This window comes from Amblyomma americanum, chromosome 2 (genome assembly GCF_052857255.1).
Source record: "Amblyomma americanum isolate KBUSLIRL-KWMA chromosome 2, ASM5285725v1, whole genome shotgun sequence".
Taxonomy (NCBI): Eukaryota; Metazoa; Arthropoda; class Arachnida; order Ixodida; family Ixodidae; genus Amblyomma; species Amblyomma americanum.
In genome coordinates, this window is record NC_135498.1 from 142235568 (window position 1) to 142249405 (window position 13838).

Genomic DNA, 13838 nt, shown 5'->3' on the forward strand with positions numbered 1-13838 from the left:
ACTGAAGAGCACTGTTGCGAAATGCCAGGAGAATAATCAATTGCAACATGCCTAGCTGCAGAGCCTGAGGGCCAAACTAGATCAGCTATAGAACAGGAGTCGGCGTTGCAACTTGCTTTTCTTTGGCATTAAAGATACAGATCAGCAAGAATCAAATGCAACAAGTGAATATCATGTGAAAGAAGTCTGCAGGGAACATATGGGAATTGAAGATTTAAAATTTGAAAAAGCGCACCGCGTTGGAAAATTTAGCCCAAGTAAAAAGCGACCCATCATTGTAAAGCTTGCGACACATAAGGAAGTTAGCAGTCTATGCAAAAGCAAAAAAACTCAAGGGTACTTCTATCAGTATATCTGATGATTAGTGCGATAATGTACGAAAGAAACGAAAAATTCTCTGGGAATACGCGAAAGCACATTGTGATGAATCAGATCGTCCGGTCATCAGATATACTTTATGCCTGAAGGATGGAAAGTACGTATACGATGAAAATCAAGTGTGTGAAGCGGGTCACGTGACTTAAAGCCGATAACAGTCGCTTGTCTTTTTGGTAGTTAATTGCCGTAGCATTAAAAACAAAAAAATGAATTACTGGGTCTCGTTGAACTGACGAAGCCGTCCGTCGTTCTTGGATGTGAGTCATGGCTACATGGTGATATTGCTAATAGTGAAGTGTTTCCAAGTAATTACTGCAGCTATAGGAAAGATCGCGACACGCATGGTGGGGGTGTTTTCATCCTGGTAGACGAAACAGTTAATTCCCAGAAACTTGATATTGACGTTGGAACCAGTGAAGCTGTTTGGGTCAAAATACGTTTAGGAAATGGTAATTCTATTGCTGTGTGTTCATTTTACCTACCACCGGGAAGTGCATCCGTCACCTTAAGTGAGTTTTCAAAAGCTGTCGAATCAGTTAAGCATGACTATATGGCCATTGGAGGTGACTTTAATCTGCCTGAAATTAATTGGTCCCATTTAGGCATGGTATCAAGTAGCGGTAATAAGGAGACTGAAGAATTGCTTAATATTTGCGCCTCTTTTGCTTTGACAAAAATCGTGACTCAACCAACCCGTGGGAACAACGTTCTAGATCTTTTCTTGACTAACATTCCTGAGGCTGTGCACCCTCCTGTAATCTTGCCCGGGGTCAGTGATCACAGTTCAGTCCTGTGCGAAATGAAGCTGGATAACGTCAGACTTAGTGACGGCGGGCGGCGTCGCATATATAGCTATGGTAAAGCACGTGTCAGTGATATTTGCACTGCTCTCGTATCCTACTTCCATGTGTTTGAAACGCTGTCTGAAAAACGATGTCAGTTCATGAGTTGTGGAAAATTTTCAAAGAAAAAATTTTAGTGTTACGTGAAATGTACGTTCCTAGTTGGATCTTGACGTCACGACGAAGCAAAAGCAAGCCTTGGTTTAACAAAACTGTGCGCAGGTTCATATACAAAAGACAGGCTGCTTACAGGGCGTATAGAAGGAATCCTTCTATACAGAACATTGAAAAATTAAAATATACAACAAGCGCAGCGAAGGTAGACGTTAAACAAGCAAAATATCTATTTTTTTCTTCTTTTCATTTGCGCATAAAAGAGCGCCCTAAAGAATTTTGGCAGTTCATGAAACGAAACGGCAAGGATCAAGCATTGATTCCATCTCTTCTACATGAAGGTTCCATTATCGACGAGAGTATCGATAAAGCTGAGTACTTCAACGAGTTTTTTTCTTCTGTATTCTCTGCTCCTTCCAACAACACCTCACGTCGAGCTCAATTTGGTCGAGTTAATTCTCATCACATGCGTGGTGTCGAGTTTAATCAAAGAGGAATTGAGTTGATACTCAGAGGGCTGAATGCTGCCAGTGCTCCTGGTACTGACGATCTACCAACTGCTCTTTTTCGTGCATGTGCGTGTGAGTTGTCTGCATATCTGAGAGTCATTTACACAAAATCCTTAGAGGAAGGAGCACTGCCTTCTGACTGGAAGTTAGCCAATGTAGTTCCTGTGCACAAATCTGGCCCTCGAAATGTTGTTTCCAACTATCGTCCCATCTCTTTGACGAGTATTGCTTGTAAAGTTTTGGATCATTTGTATTTCACTAGCATTATTAATCATATGAATACGCATTCCTTACTAAGCAATCAGCAGCATAGTTTTCGTAAGGCCCTTTCTTGTGTAACACAGTTGACTGAACTAATTCATGATCTGACAAGTGCACTTGATGGAGGGTTGTCTGTAGATTGCGTCTTCTTGGATTTCAAGAAGGCATTTCATGTTGTTCCTCATTCCTTTTTGCTTGGAAAGTTGTCTTGGTATAACATTGATGAGAGAATGATTGACTGGATACAAGATTACTTGCACTTAAGGAAACAAAGAGTGGTTATTAATAGAAAATTATCAAGCGAATGCATTATATCTTCTGGTGTACCTCAAGGATCAGTGCTCGGACCTTTGTTATTTTTGATCTTTATGAATGACATTTGCTCTAATATCTCTTCTCATATTCGTCGGTTTGCAGATGACTGCGCATTGTATAGGGTCGTTGATAGTCCGAATGACTGTGTGCAGTTACAGAATGATTTGAACAGGGTGTCTGATTGGTGTAAGAAATGGGGTATGTTTATTAACTTCCAAAAATCTGTGTATATGCGAGTCACAAAAAAGAAAAAGCCCCATGAATTCTCTTACACAATTAATGGGACACAACTTTCCTCAGTATCAGAATACAAATATCTCGGCGTATTCATAACCTCCTACCTAAGCTGGAGACGACATGTCGACTATGTAACAGGAAAGGCGTGTCGCGTTGTTGGTTTTTTAAGGCGTAACACCAAGCAATTCCCTTTAGAAACAAGAGTTACTTTTTATGACAAACGTTCGCTCGGTTCTCGAATATGCTTGCGCAGTATGGGACCCTTGGCATAAAATGGATATAGATAAACTTGAGAGGGTACAAAACTTGGGTATCCGATATGTCTTCAACAACTATACCAGGAGCTTTAGCGTTTCACGTGCAAAAAACTCGCTGGGATGGAAGACGCTTGAAAAGCGTAGATATTGTTTGAGGTTAAACTTTTTTCATAGTATGTACTATTCCAATACTGGCATAAACCGTGACATGTACATCCGTTCACCAAACTATATTTCGCTACGTCGTGACCATCGATTAAAAGTTAAGGAAATTAACTGTAAATCAGAGATGTACAAATATGCTTTTTTCCCTAGGTCTATAAGAGATTGAAACCGGCTCTCTGAAGAGGAGGTATTAATTACGTCAGGTGATTTATTCCCTTCATCTCTGTGAATGCTGTTTTTAGGCTGTATTACTGTTGCATCATGGTTGCATTGTATGTGCTGCACTTTGTTACCTTTCTTTTCGTTTGTATGATGTGTTATCCCCCCACTGTAATGCCACTTGTGGCATTACAGTGGGGGGGGGGGGGGGGAATCTTTCGCCACGCATTCGCTGGTCTGGGCAACTCCGAGACAAATGTCTGTTCCGAAAAGGCTAGTTTTATTGCGTTTCAAACGCTTCGCGGGCCGTTCTCCTCACAGGTCTTGCAGCTTTCGCATCATCTCGAAACTCGTGTCGATGACTCGATGCAGAAGGGCTGTCTTCTCAATTGAGTTGCGCTTTAGATGCCGCACTTCCAAGGGAAACACCGGCATGCACTCGACGCCCGTGCTGAGGCACCATCGACAGACCTGGAAAAATAAATGAAGAAAATTCATTAGCGGGGATGCTTAAGCCCCGCCTTAAGAGTATGACGCGATAGGTATAACGCGATAGTGTACGTATATATGTTAAATTCCATCTGAACAGAAGGTCATTCTATACTTTGCATTCACAGTTCCCTGGGAATCCTTATTCACCTTCTGGCGCATCGGTGCATATCTTAAGCGATGCGCCAATGCCCTGCGCTGGCAGGTGCTCCAGTGGTGGGCGTTGTGCGTTCCATGGTGCTCTTCCCGAGCGGCCAATCATTCATTTAACTGCCACCTGCCACAGGTTGTGATGACGCAGCAAGGTCACGTGACCTAGGTCGTCCACCTGCCTCCTAGCTTGCTCTCTTGGGACCAGCTGCCGTAGCCATGGCCGTAATTGGTCGCTCACAACACCGACACCAGATTTTTTGGGCAACAAGGCCCTTAACACTACCGCATTAATGTTGCCCGACAAATACGCTCCTCGTTAATGCGATTGTTGAGCCCATCAGCTGCTGTATTCGAACCGTAGGTGACCGCATACTGAACATGCAGCGCCTAACGGAGGCAACTCTTCCGTGAAGAGTGCAGATTCAGCACTTCCATCGGGAGGGTGCGGATCGAGCACCTCAGTCAAAAGAGTGCTGAAATATGTATTTCTACGGGGCTACCCATGCGCCAAGTCATTTGTACCTTTAAGTACCTTTTCATATTTGTACCTTTTCATAAAAAATTGAGTGAAAGAATTTTTTTTATCTTGGGGATGTGCCATGTAACATAACATGGGGCTGACAATATGCACTGTTTGGACAGTTGTTATGCTTTATGATTACCGCGTAATCGTACTTAGCATCGAACGAATACACAGGAACAATGCCGCGAGGATGCATTTTGGGGCTGCACTTCTTCCACCGTTGACCTGACACCACAAGACGAATTGTTTGGTTTGTTTAATGGCCTTCAACGTCCCAAATCGACTCACTCTATGATGGCGCTGTAGTCAAGGGCTCAGGATAAATTCGCCCACCCTGGGCTCTTGAATGTGCTTTTAAATCGCACAGTACGCTTTTATCTTGTACGTCGCCTCCTTCCAAATGCGACCGTCGCTGCCACGATCGAACAGGTGTCTTTCGAGTCAGGCGCCGAGCATAATCACGGAGCAACAGGAGAGATGACAGGGCAGGACGCTCGCGTAAAAAGGGCTCAAATTTTAAAAATGATGATTTCTTGAAAGCGCAACAGCAACATTAACACTGTAGCGATTACACCTGTACAACTATAAACCATAGGGGTGTGCGAATATTCGTAACATTTGGAGTAGAGACCCGAATATCAGCTTATTTGAAAGAATCGACCATGTTATGTTCAGACGTATTGGTCAAAAACGTTTCAAATACTTTTGGAATGATTGCCATGAGGTTGGAACAAGGACGACCGTATTTTTCTTTGATGGGTGTTTTTAATTATGGGCCCAAAGCTACATTTCCTATTACCTCGACGAGATCACTATGCGTGGGATGAGGCGTTCAGCACCGTGTAACAGTACATCCATGGAAGAAACTTTCATAATGCTCATACACCGCTTCCAAGAAGACGCGGCAGGACTTAGGCAAGTTCCACAAGCCCTGCCTGAATGCCCGATCTAAAAGGCCAGGGCTTATACAAAGCGGCCGCCCGCCTCCTTTTCTGAGGTGTGGATCCATAGTTTATTCACTTTCGTAATCAAGAACAAAAGCTAAATTTACGGAAACCTGATGTTCATAGATTTAACATAAATAATGTTGCGAACCCATAGTGTAGATTAGAATTCGACCTTTTCACAGATGCAGCTCTACCTGCAACCTACCACGGCGCGTGCCCCTTGCGCTTCAGGACTCGTAGAACTGCTGGCTTTGTACGATTATAACACGAATATTCGAATATTTGTAAAAATTGAACAAATAATGGAGTTATTATTGATTTTTTTTCTATCACTAACCGATCCTTATTCGATTTGGTATTCGGATACTTTATTCTTTAAATCGGTTAGGATTAACTTGGTTTAACTCGAGTGCGCCGAGCAAAAGGCAGGAATTATCTCTATGCTCGTAGAACATCTGACCTGAGTCCCGCGCGCCCTCGGATGCTCCTTCAGTTTTCAGTTCGGTCACACGGATCGTTCAATGTTAACTGGAGGCCCTTGCACCTGTGATATCCCCACCACACGCCCCTGACACCACGCTGTCCGTCGTTTCGCTTATTCAGGTCGTCTTGAGGCAGGAACTGCGAATCTGGATCTTGACCAAAATGTCAACACCAGTCGTGTGGTTTCGGTGTTCAAAACTGGACGTTCAATATATTCTATGCTTCATGCTGCAAGTACACCTTCCACAACTCACCTGTCCAAAGAGTTGCGTCATCACGACGTAAGTTTGACGAAAGTCAATGCGAGCTCGCTTGGCGTAGCGTCTGTTCCCATCTGGTATGATGGCTGCATGGCTTGGTATGACACCCAGCTGCAGGAGCCAGAGCACCGCAACATGAAACCATGACAACTCGCCCTCCAGAGGCAGTCCTTCGGAGATCGCGTGGCCAGGCGGCGACTTCCCTTACAGGTATCGAGAAAATACCTTCATTGAAGCGGGTATTGCGCTTCTAGTTGCAATATGCAGAAACCTGTAGTTATGAATGGAACAAACCACTCCTATGATGCAGATGCCAGCACCTCATTTAGGTTTTACTTCATGTCAATATGAATGCGATGCAAGTTATCGTACGCTAGTATCCCAAAATTTCCACCATGACCTTACAATGCCCATTAACAAGTTTCACTTTCCATGGCCCCCGAAATGATGCTCCCGTGTGGCGTCCGGTTATGCGCGTTGTCTCCCGCTGCATCTTCTGATAGTCATTTTCGTCACGCAGTTTATTTAGCTTAATTTTGTCTTTCGAACATCAGTAACACCTCTGTGCGCATCTAAAGACGCGCTATGGGCAGAAAAAAAGGAACAACTTGCTTCCTCCTTCTATTTTAAAACTCTTCGGCCAAAATCAAAACAAACGAGCAAACATATTTTCTAGATTCTTAGTTCAAGGACGGGGTAGAAAGCAAATATTACTGTTAGTCAGCCCGCTGAAAAGCCCTGGTAGTTAATAGTGCGCATGCGACTTCGGTGACTTTTGGAACACCACCTTCTAGTCGCCATTTTCGTTGCCTACGTCATGTTCCAGACAATACGTAAACTTTTCTCAGGGGTGACCCCATAACCGTGCAGGTACTGCTTGAGAAATGATCTGTAGCACCTGTTTCCTGTGCAATACGCACAGCTTCGTTTCGTGCCTGCTACATCAAGGGGTCGGAGGTCGAATGTTTTGTTCAACATAAGAGCCACACCGGCGTTGGGCGGTTTCCATCGCTCCTTGAACGACTGCACAAGGGGGCCTATTCGACCTCAGAGAATATCATGGATGTTTTCACGCCGCAGCACACAGCATGGGACGTGCTGAGTTCTTCGCCTTTACTAAGGCAGCACATGGCGGCCTCAAGTGCGACAATGAGGTACGTTTTGGATCGGGGGGTCAGTAAATTTCACGGAGACTTTAATGCAGCACAGGTATCGCAGCCGAACGCAGCATGAGGCTTGCTAGCGTGGCTTCCTCATCATCTACCGGGGAGCCATATTGGTTTGTCAGTCGCGCCCCCTATATCCCAGGAAACTTACGAATAGCGCCGCATGTCAAGCACGCAGTTCGCGGTTCACTCTCATCAGACGCGAAACGCGGTGGCAGGAGAACCGGTAGAGTTTTTCTCAAAACGATATACCAGCCATTCATACAGCTAACGTGCTTGACGATGGCTTACATTGCCCGTGAGAGATTGAAACACCTAGCTGAATGTGAGTCTTCCTGTAGCAGGAAAGCCGTCTGGCTTCAATTATTGCGGATGACGATTTGATCCAAGTGTGTGAAACTCCTTCAAAGAAGTGAATTTATCGCTTCCGAAATCTGAAGAAATCATTTAGGATCTGCTTCGTTAATATCCTACATTCTCCACTCAACGCTTGTTTCCTTGTTGATTATTGCATCAATTCGACTTTCATGATTTGGTTCATGGGGGTTTAGCGTCCCAAAGCGACTCGGGCTATGAGGGACGCCGTAGTGACGGGCTCCGGAAATGTCGACCACGTGGGATTCTTTAACTTGCACTGACAGCACACAGTTCACGGGCCTCTAGAATTTTGTCTTCATCGAAATTCGAATGCCGAGGGCGGGATCGAACCCGCGTCTTTCGGGTCAGCAGCCGAGCGCGCCCTAACCACTGAGCCACCGCGGCGGCCCTCTCTCGCCAATGTTATTCGCCGCCTTCTAAGTCACTCAGGGGAGGAATTTCAAAGTATTATTCATAATTTAGACCAGTAGAGCAGAATGGCGCCTCTAAAATTAATGTGTTACCTTAATTAGTTCAATATTTACCTTAGTAATCTCCAATTCGCAGATGCGATCACCTTGCTAAGTAACTCAGGAAGAGAACTGCAAAGTATGACCGATGTTTCAGACGGGTATACCAGGACGGCCGGTATAAAAATTGTTACGAAAAAAACTGAAGTTCAACTGTCTCGGAAGGTAACATCAGTTTACGATAGGTACGGAGGCACTACCTAGCGCAGGTAGTGAACGCAGATCCGGACCACGAGACTGAAATAACCAGAAGGAGAGAATATGGGTGGAACGCACTTGGCTGATACCTTCATATCACGAAACGCAGTTTACCATTACCCCTTAAGAGAAAACTACATATATAGCAACAGTATCATACCAGTGCTCAGCTGTGGGGAAAAAACGCTTAGGCTAACAGAAAGGGTTCATGCAGCTTCTGTTGAGGACAGCGCAAGAAACTATGCAAAAAAAATTTACAGACTTAGCGTTAATGGACAAAAAGCGAGCAGCGTGGATCAGGAAACAAGTGCTAGTTAACTGAATCCTAGCCGAAATCCAGAAGAAGTGAGCGCAGGCAGATGGTTTTTAATGCTAACGGACTGACAAGGCTAGCGCTGCAGAAGGTGGCAGAAAATATGGTGGGATGATGAGATTAAAATGTCAGTTGGCCCCAGCTGGCACAAGACCTAGTTATTTGGGCAGATATTGGAGAGGTTTTTGTACATCAGTGGGTGTATTCATGTTGGTGACCATAATGACTGTTTCTCATAACACCATGTCGCTTTACGCTATAGTCATAAAGCATTATTTAATTACTTAATACTCAAATGCCCCGGGTAGGGGTTTTACATGAGGGTTGGGCGCCTTCAGAGAAGAATGTATTCAAAGGCGTCTTGAAATTTGTCGCACTGGATTGCTGCAAAGCTTCTGCATGCAGATCGTTCCAGTCTTTCACTGCATGTAGATAAGACGAGTGAAAATGCGACAGTGTGCACGCGGGCGGGGTGTATACTGGTTTGAAATAATTGGTCGGGGACGAATGGTGATGAGTGTTGATATGAAGGTGTTAATTATTGGAACATGATAAAAGTTATGATACAAAATCAGCCTTGATACTTTATGCTGTGTTTGTGGCTTGGGAAGGTTTGCATTAGTTTTTAGCGCTGTGAGAACAACAGTGGTGGAAAATAAATGTGACTACTTGACTTGGGATAGATTCGAGGCAGTTACGAGAACTAGTCTGATAGTGGTCGCAAACTGAGCGTGCATATTATAAATTGGGCCTCGGAAGTTTTGTAAGCAAGGGTCTTTACGGAAGGGGAGGCAAATTTCGGACTTCGGCGGAGAAGCAGACGGTGCAGTTAGCCACGTTTGTTTTTTCACTGTGTGATAGGACCACGAATGTCCTAGGTATTTCGAATTTGTCCTAAAGGATATCATTCAGGTACCTAAAGGATAGCTGGGTGTCATGTAGGAATAATATTATTCATCATAATGAAGACCTTTATTTTCAGAAAACAGGTTTACAAACTTTAACACGGGTCTGCCCATGCCATAAAGGTTTGTAGGGCAGTACCCGGAAGTAGGTGACTGACAAATATATTGAAAAACCGGCGTGACAAAAAAACATAGGTAAACCTTAATACCAAAAGTAATACAAGAACAAGGAAACAGTTCAAGTTACCGACATAAACGTTTTTAGTATGTGTTTTAAGTGTGACAACGAAAAAAACTGAAAAGATTGAAGCTGGCAGAGAATTAAAAATTTTTGGTATATAATAATTACGAGTGAAGTGCCCATATTGAATGTAGCACCAGGTACTGTAAAACGGGGGTGCTGTCGAAAAGGGCGAACAGGAATGAAATTAACCAAAAATTCACTCTCCCAAAAGTGAGCACGAGTATCTACATGATGGAAGAGGGCATCGAAAGAGAACAGCTGTAAAAACTAAAATAAATTGCAGTCAGGTGAAACGTCCATGTTGTATGCCACGGATCGAAGGATGCTCCTTAGAATAGCATTTAATTTCATTCGCCATGTCATTGAGCAGTGGTAATGGTGGCGGTGGAAAAATATTAGTGAGTTTTTGTTCACAAGTAAGGATTTAACAATTTAACAAATTTTACGGATTCATCGACACTACTTAATTTGCGCGGTACTCATGACAACCGGGGGATATTGTAAAATATTTGTTCCAGTATTACACGGTCTTTAAAATGGGGCCGAACATTTATATTATTTCCTCTCGAGCATACAAGACACAGCTCACTAAAAGTATGGAAATCTTGCAGGAGCACCTTCAGAAGTGAGATTAACCGTGCATAATATATTAAGCCCAGTTTCAGAATAGGCGAAAAAGGTATGGAAACCGAAATAAGAATATTTATATGAGGTACATTATAAACAATAATGAAATTGGCGCTTTGATTTGTCTACTGCATATATTTCAGATGAGTGTGCGTGACTGCCATCCGCTTGACTACCAAGCGAAGCGTGGCTTATTTGAATTTCTTTTTCTGCTTCCCATCACCATTTTAGTACCAACAAAAATAACTGTTTAAAGCCACCCAGCAACGTCTCGAGTAAAAATAATCAGGGTAAGTGTGTGCGACACTTTGTGTAGCGATGCAGCGGTCATGAGTACTCTTCTGGTTTCACCGTTGTCTGGAGTAGCGTGGATTGTCTTTCCAGGTGGCATTGGCGACGCTCAGCCTTGCAGTTTATGTCGCGAGCCCGTCGGTGTCACGTATGGCTAGATTTTATGTTACTTCCGCTTCTTCCAGCGCTCACGCACGCCACATCTCAGCTGCTGACAGCGGCTCATTCGACTTTCCTGCCTCTGCCATCACGCAGAATCTACACGGCCTGAGCGCCTTACGCTGCGAGCAGCAAAGAAGACGAAGTGGCCATGGGAGCGTCATCCATTATTACTAAGGTGATTTTGTGCCACGATTACTAAGGCGAAGAAGAAGAAGAGTCAGAAGCACTGGGGCAAGAGCCAAGGGATACGCCTTGAAACCAGTGTGCGATTTTATTCACGGATATATAATTGCACTGGTAAGTTCTTATGCTAGAAAGTGAATGCACAGCTTTTTCGTTTCCGTTTTCTTCTATCATCTTTTTTTATCCAAACTCGAGTCGCCTTCACAAAATTATCCAGTTGCTCCACTCCTTACAAATGTGTGCGTTTGTATCAACAATGCACCCTGGCCAATTCCCCGCCGCGAGTACGTGCCATTCAGCTGAGGACATCGGCATCATCATCAGCCGCAGCAGGGTTGGTGTTGTGTTGCATCTGAGCCGTTCTGCACAGCCGAACAAAGGTAATCTCGTTTGCGCTCCCTATGACAGCTTTCTCGTTGTACAATTTCACATGGGAACTACGTGCTGCACAATGCACTTTAATGCGAGCAACATGATGCGTAAGCAAAGATACTGGCAAGCAAAAACGAAAGATACCGAGGAGGTCAGCAAGACAAAAACTTTAATGGTACATTAGAACAAAAGTCAGTCCGTAAAAACATACTGAGATGAAATTCAGGCTGTCACCACAGATAATGGAGTAAAGGTCATTCTTCTAAGCATATTTAGAGCGAAATATCGATCTGCTTCACGTGCAGTTCATGAAAAGCATTTCTCTCTTTTTGAGAACAATCTAAAGGCTAGCTGAGCAAAGCCACCCGACTTTGGAAGTAACTTGGAGGGAGGTTATTTAATTCTGTCCCCGATAGTGCAAACAAACACGTAATGCGAGTCTTCGCTGCGCTGACGCCTCCTGACGCAGATGTGCAATGCGCCGACAATTTTCACAAGATTACGCAATGTGTGCCGAAGCGCTGGGGTGGGCGTAAACATTACAAGATGTTTCTCAACTGTCGCGCCGCAAGTCCTCGGATGTTACACCACTTTTCGCAAGCTAAGCGCGACTTTCAAACACAAATACACCTGCAAAGAACCAACCACGCCACAAATGGGTCACTGTGTTGGCCGGAAGTACATGACCCCGTACTCGAAGGCGTATTAAGGCGAAAGCATTTTGTAGCGTACACTGGCCGAGATTGAGCAGTTTCGCGTCGCTCCTGGAGAGCCGTGCTGCGCATGCGAGAGGAGCAGTGACGTCACACGGCGCACAGCTGGCACGGCGGAGCCGCTGCCGCCGCGCGCGTCTCGCTGGTCTGCGCATCCTCTGGAAACCGCACCACGTGACCAATCGCGTGACTAGCCACGTGACCTCCGCACCACGTGACCGACCAGGAGCAGCGGACAGCGGACCGACCGGATCAGCGGACAGAACCTGCTCTAGGTAGATATATTCTTTTGCAACTTCATGCACTACGGTATCAGTTGTAAAATGCTGTTTCTTTGCTAGACTGTTGAACATTACTTTGGTTTTCTGCATGTTACTTTTAGACCCTCCGTTCTGCTCTGTATGTCTGATTGATCATGATTGGAATTTTATGTCCTGAGTGACTCAGCAAGGCAATGTCATCGGCGAATCGCAGATTATTTAAATATTCTCCAATAACTCTTATCCCCAACTGTTCCCAATTCAGGCCTCGGAAAACCTCCATTAAATAGGGGGTGAATAGCATTGGTGAGGTCCTCTCTTCCTGCCTGATGCCCTTCCTTAGTGGAATTTTATTGGTGACTTCTTGGAGGACTGTGGCATTTCTGCAGCTGCTATAGACATCTTCCAGTATCTTCACATAAAGTTCTACACCCTGATTGCGCAGCCCGTATGACTGCTGAGATTACTACTGAGTGAAATGCTTTTTCGTACCCAATAAAGGCTTTATATAGGGGTTGGTTGTACTATGTGCATTTCTCTATCTCCTGAATGATAGTGAGAATATTATCTATTGTGGAATATCCTTTACGAAAGCCTGCTTGATCGTTTGGTTGATTAAAGTCTATGCTTGCCCTGACTCTGAGTAACAATGTAGGCTGGTTTGAGGTGGTCAGCTGCCACGACGTATTCACGGCCGTTAACGTATAACGTGCTGGTCTTCTGTGCACGATGCAGGACGTGGAACGGTACATCATAGGCCGGCTTGAGGAGTGGACTGACGTGGTCACGGCGGATGCAGGCATGTGTGCAAGAGGCCAGGTCCTGGCGGACGAACATGGACTGAGGGTGACGGGCGGTGGGGATGACATGAGTAATGTGTCGAAATGTGTTATGCACGTCTCGGAAGCATCTCGGAAGCGCACGTCTCGGAAGGTGGAATCGTCATGGATTAACGGAGGGGAGGAAGGAGAGCAGAATTCCCCAGAGAGACGCAGGCGAACTCCGCAGACTAGCTCAGCAGAACAGCTGCCGAGGTCAGTCTTCAGTGCTGAGAGAATGTTCAAGAGGACGAGGGGAAGGTGGTCGAAACAGCGTTCCCTAGGCTGATAAGTGGTAAGGGCAGCCCTCAGTTGTCGATGCAGACGTTCCACCATGCCATTGGCCAAAGGCTGATAGGCGGTCGCATGGATGTGGCGGACGCCCAGAATATAGGCTAGAGCTGTTAACAGGGCCGGTTGAAACTGGCGGCCGTGGTCGGTAGTGACGAAAGACGAGCACCCGAAGCGAGAGACCCAGCCGGCCATGAAGGCAGAAGCAACGGTCTCGGCCATAATGTCAGCAATGGGCAACGCCTCGGGCCAGCGGGTGAAACGATCCACACACATGACCAGATAGGAGGCCTCATATAACTGGAGCGGTCCAACA

At 45.1% G+C, this 13838-nt stretch overlaps 1 long non-coding RNA gene across 1 annotated transcript; it reads right to left on the reverse strand.

Moving 5' to 3' along the window:
- Positions 1-3500: 3500 nt before the first annotated feature.
- LOC144119131 (uncharacterized) lies at positions 3501-6211 on the reverse strand. Its single transcript, XR_013312272.1, has 2 exons — positions 6087-6211; positions 3501-3708 (listed from the first exon to the last, which is right to left on the reverse strand). It is a non-coding gene; the product is annotated as an uncharacterized LOC144119131 (long non-coding RNA).
- Between the last annotated feature and the right edge of the window lie 7627 nt (positions 6212-13838).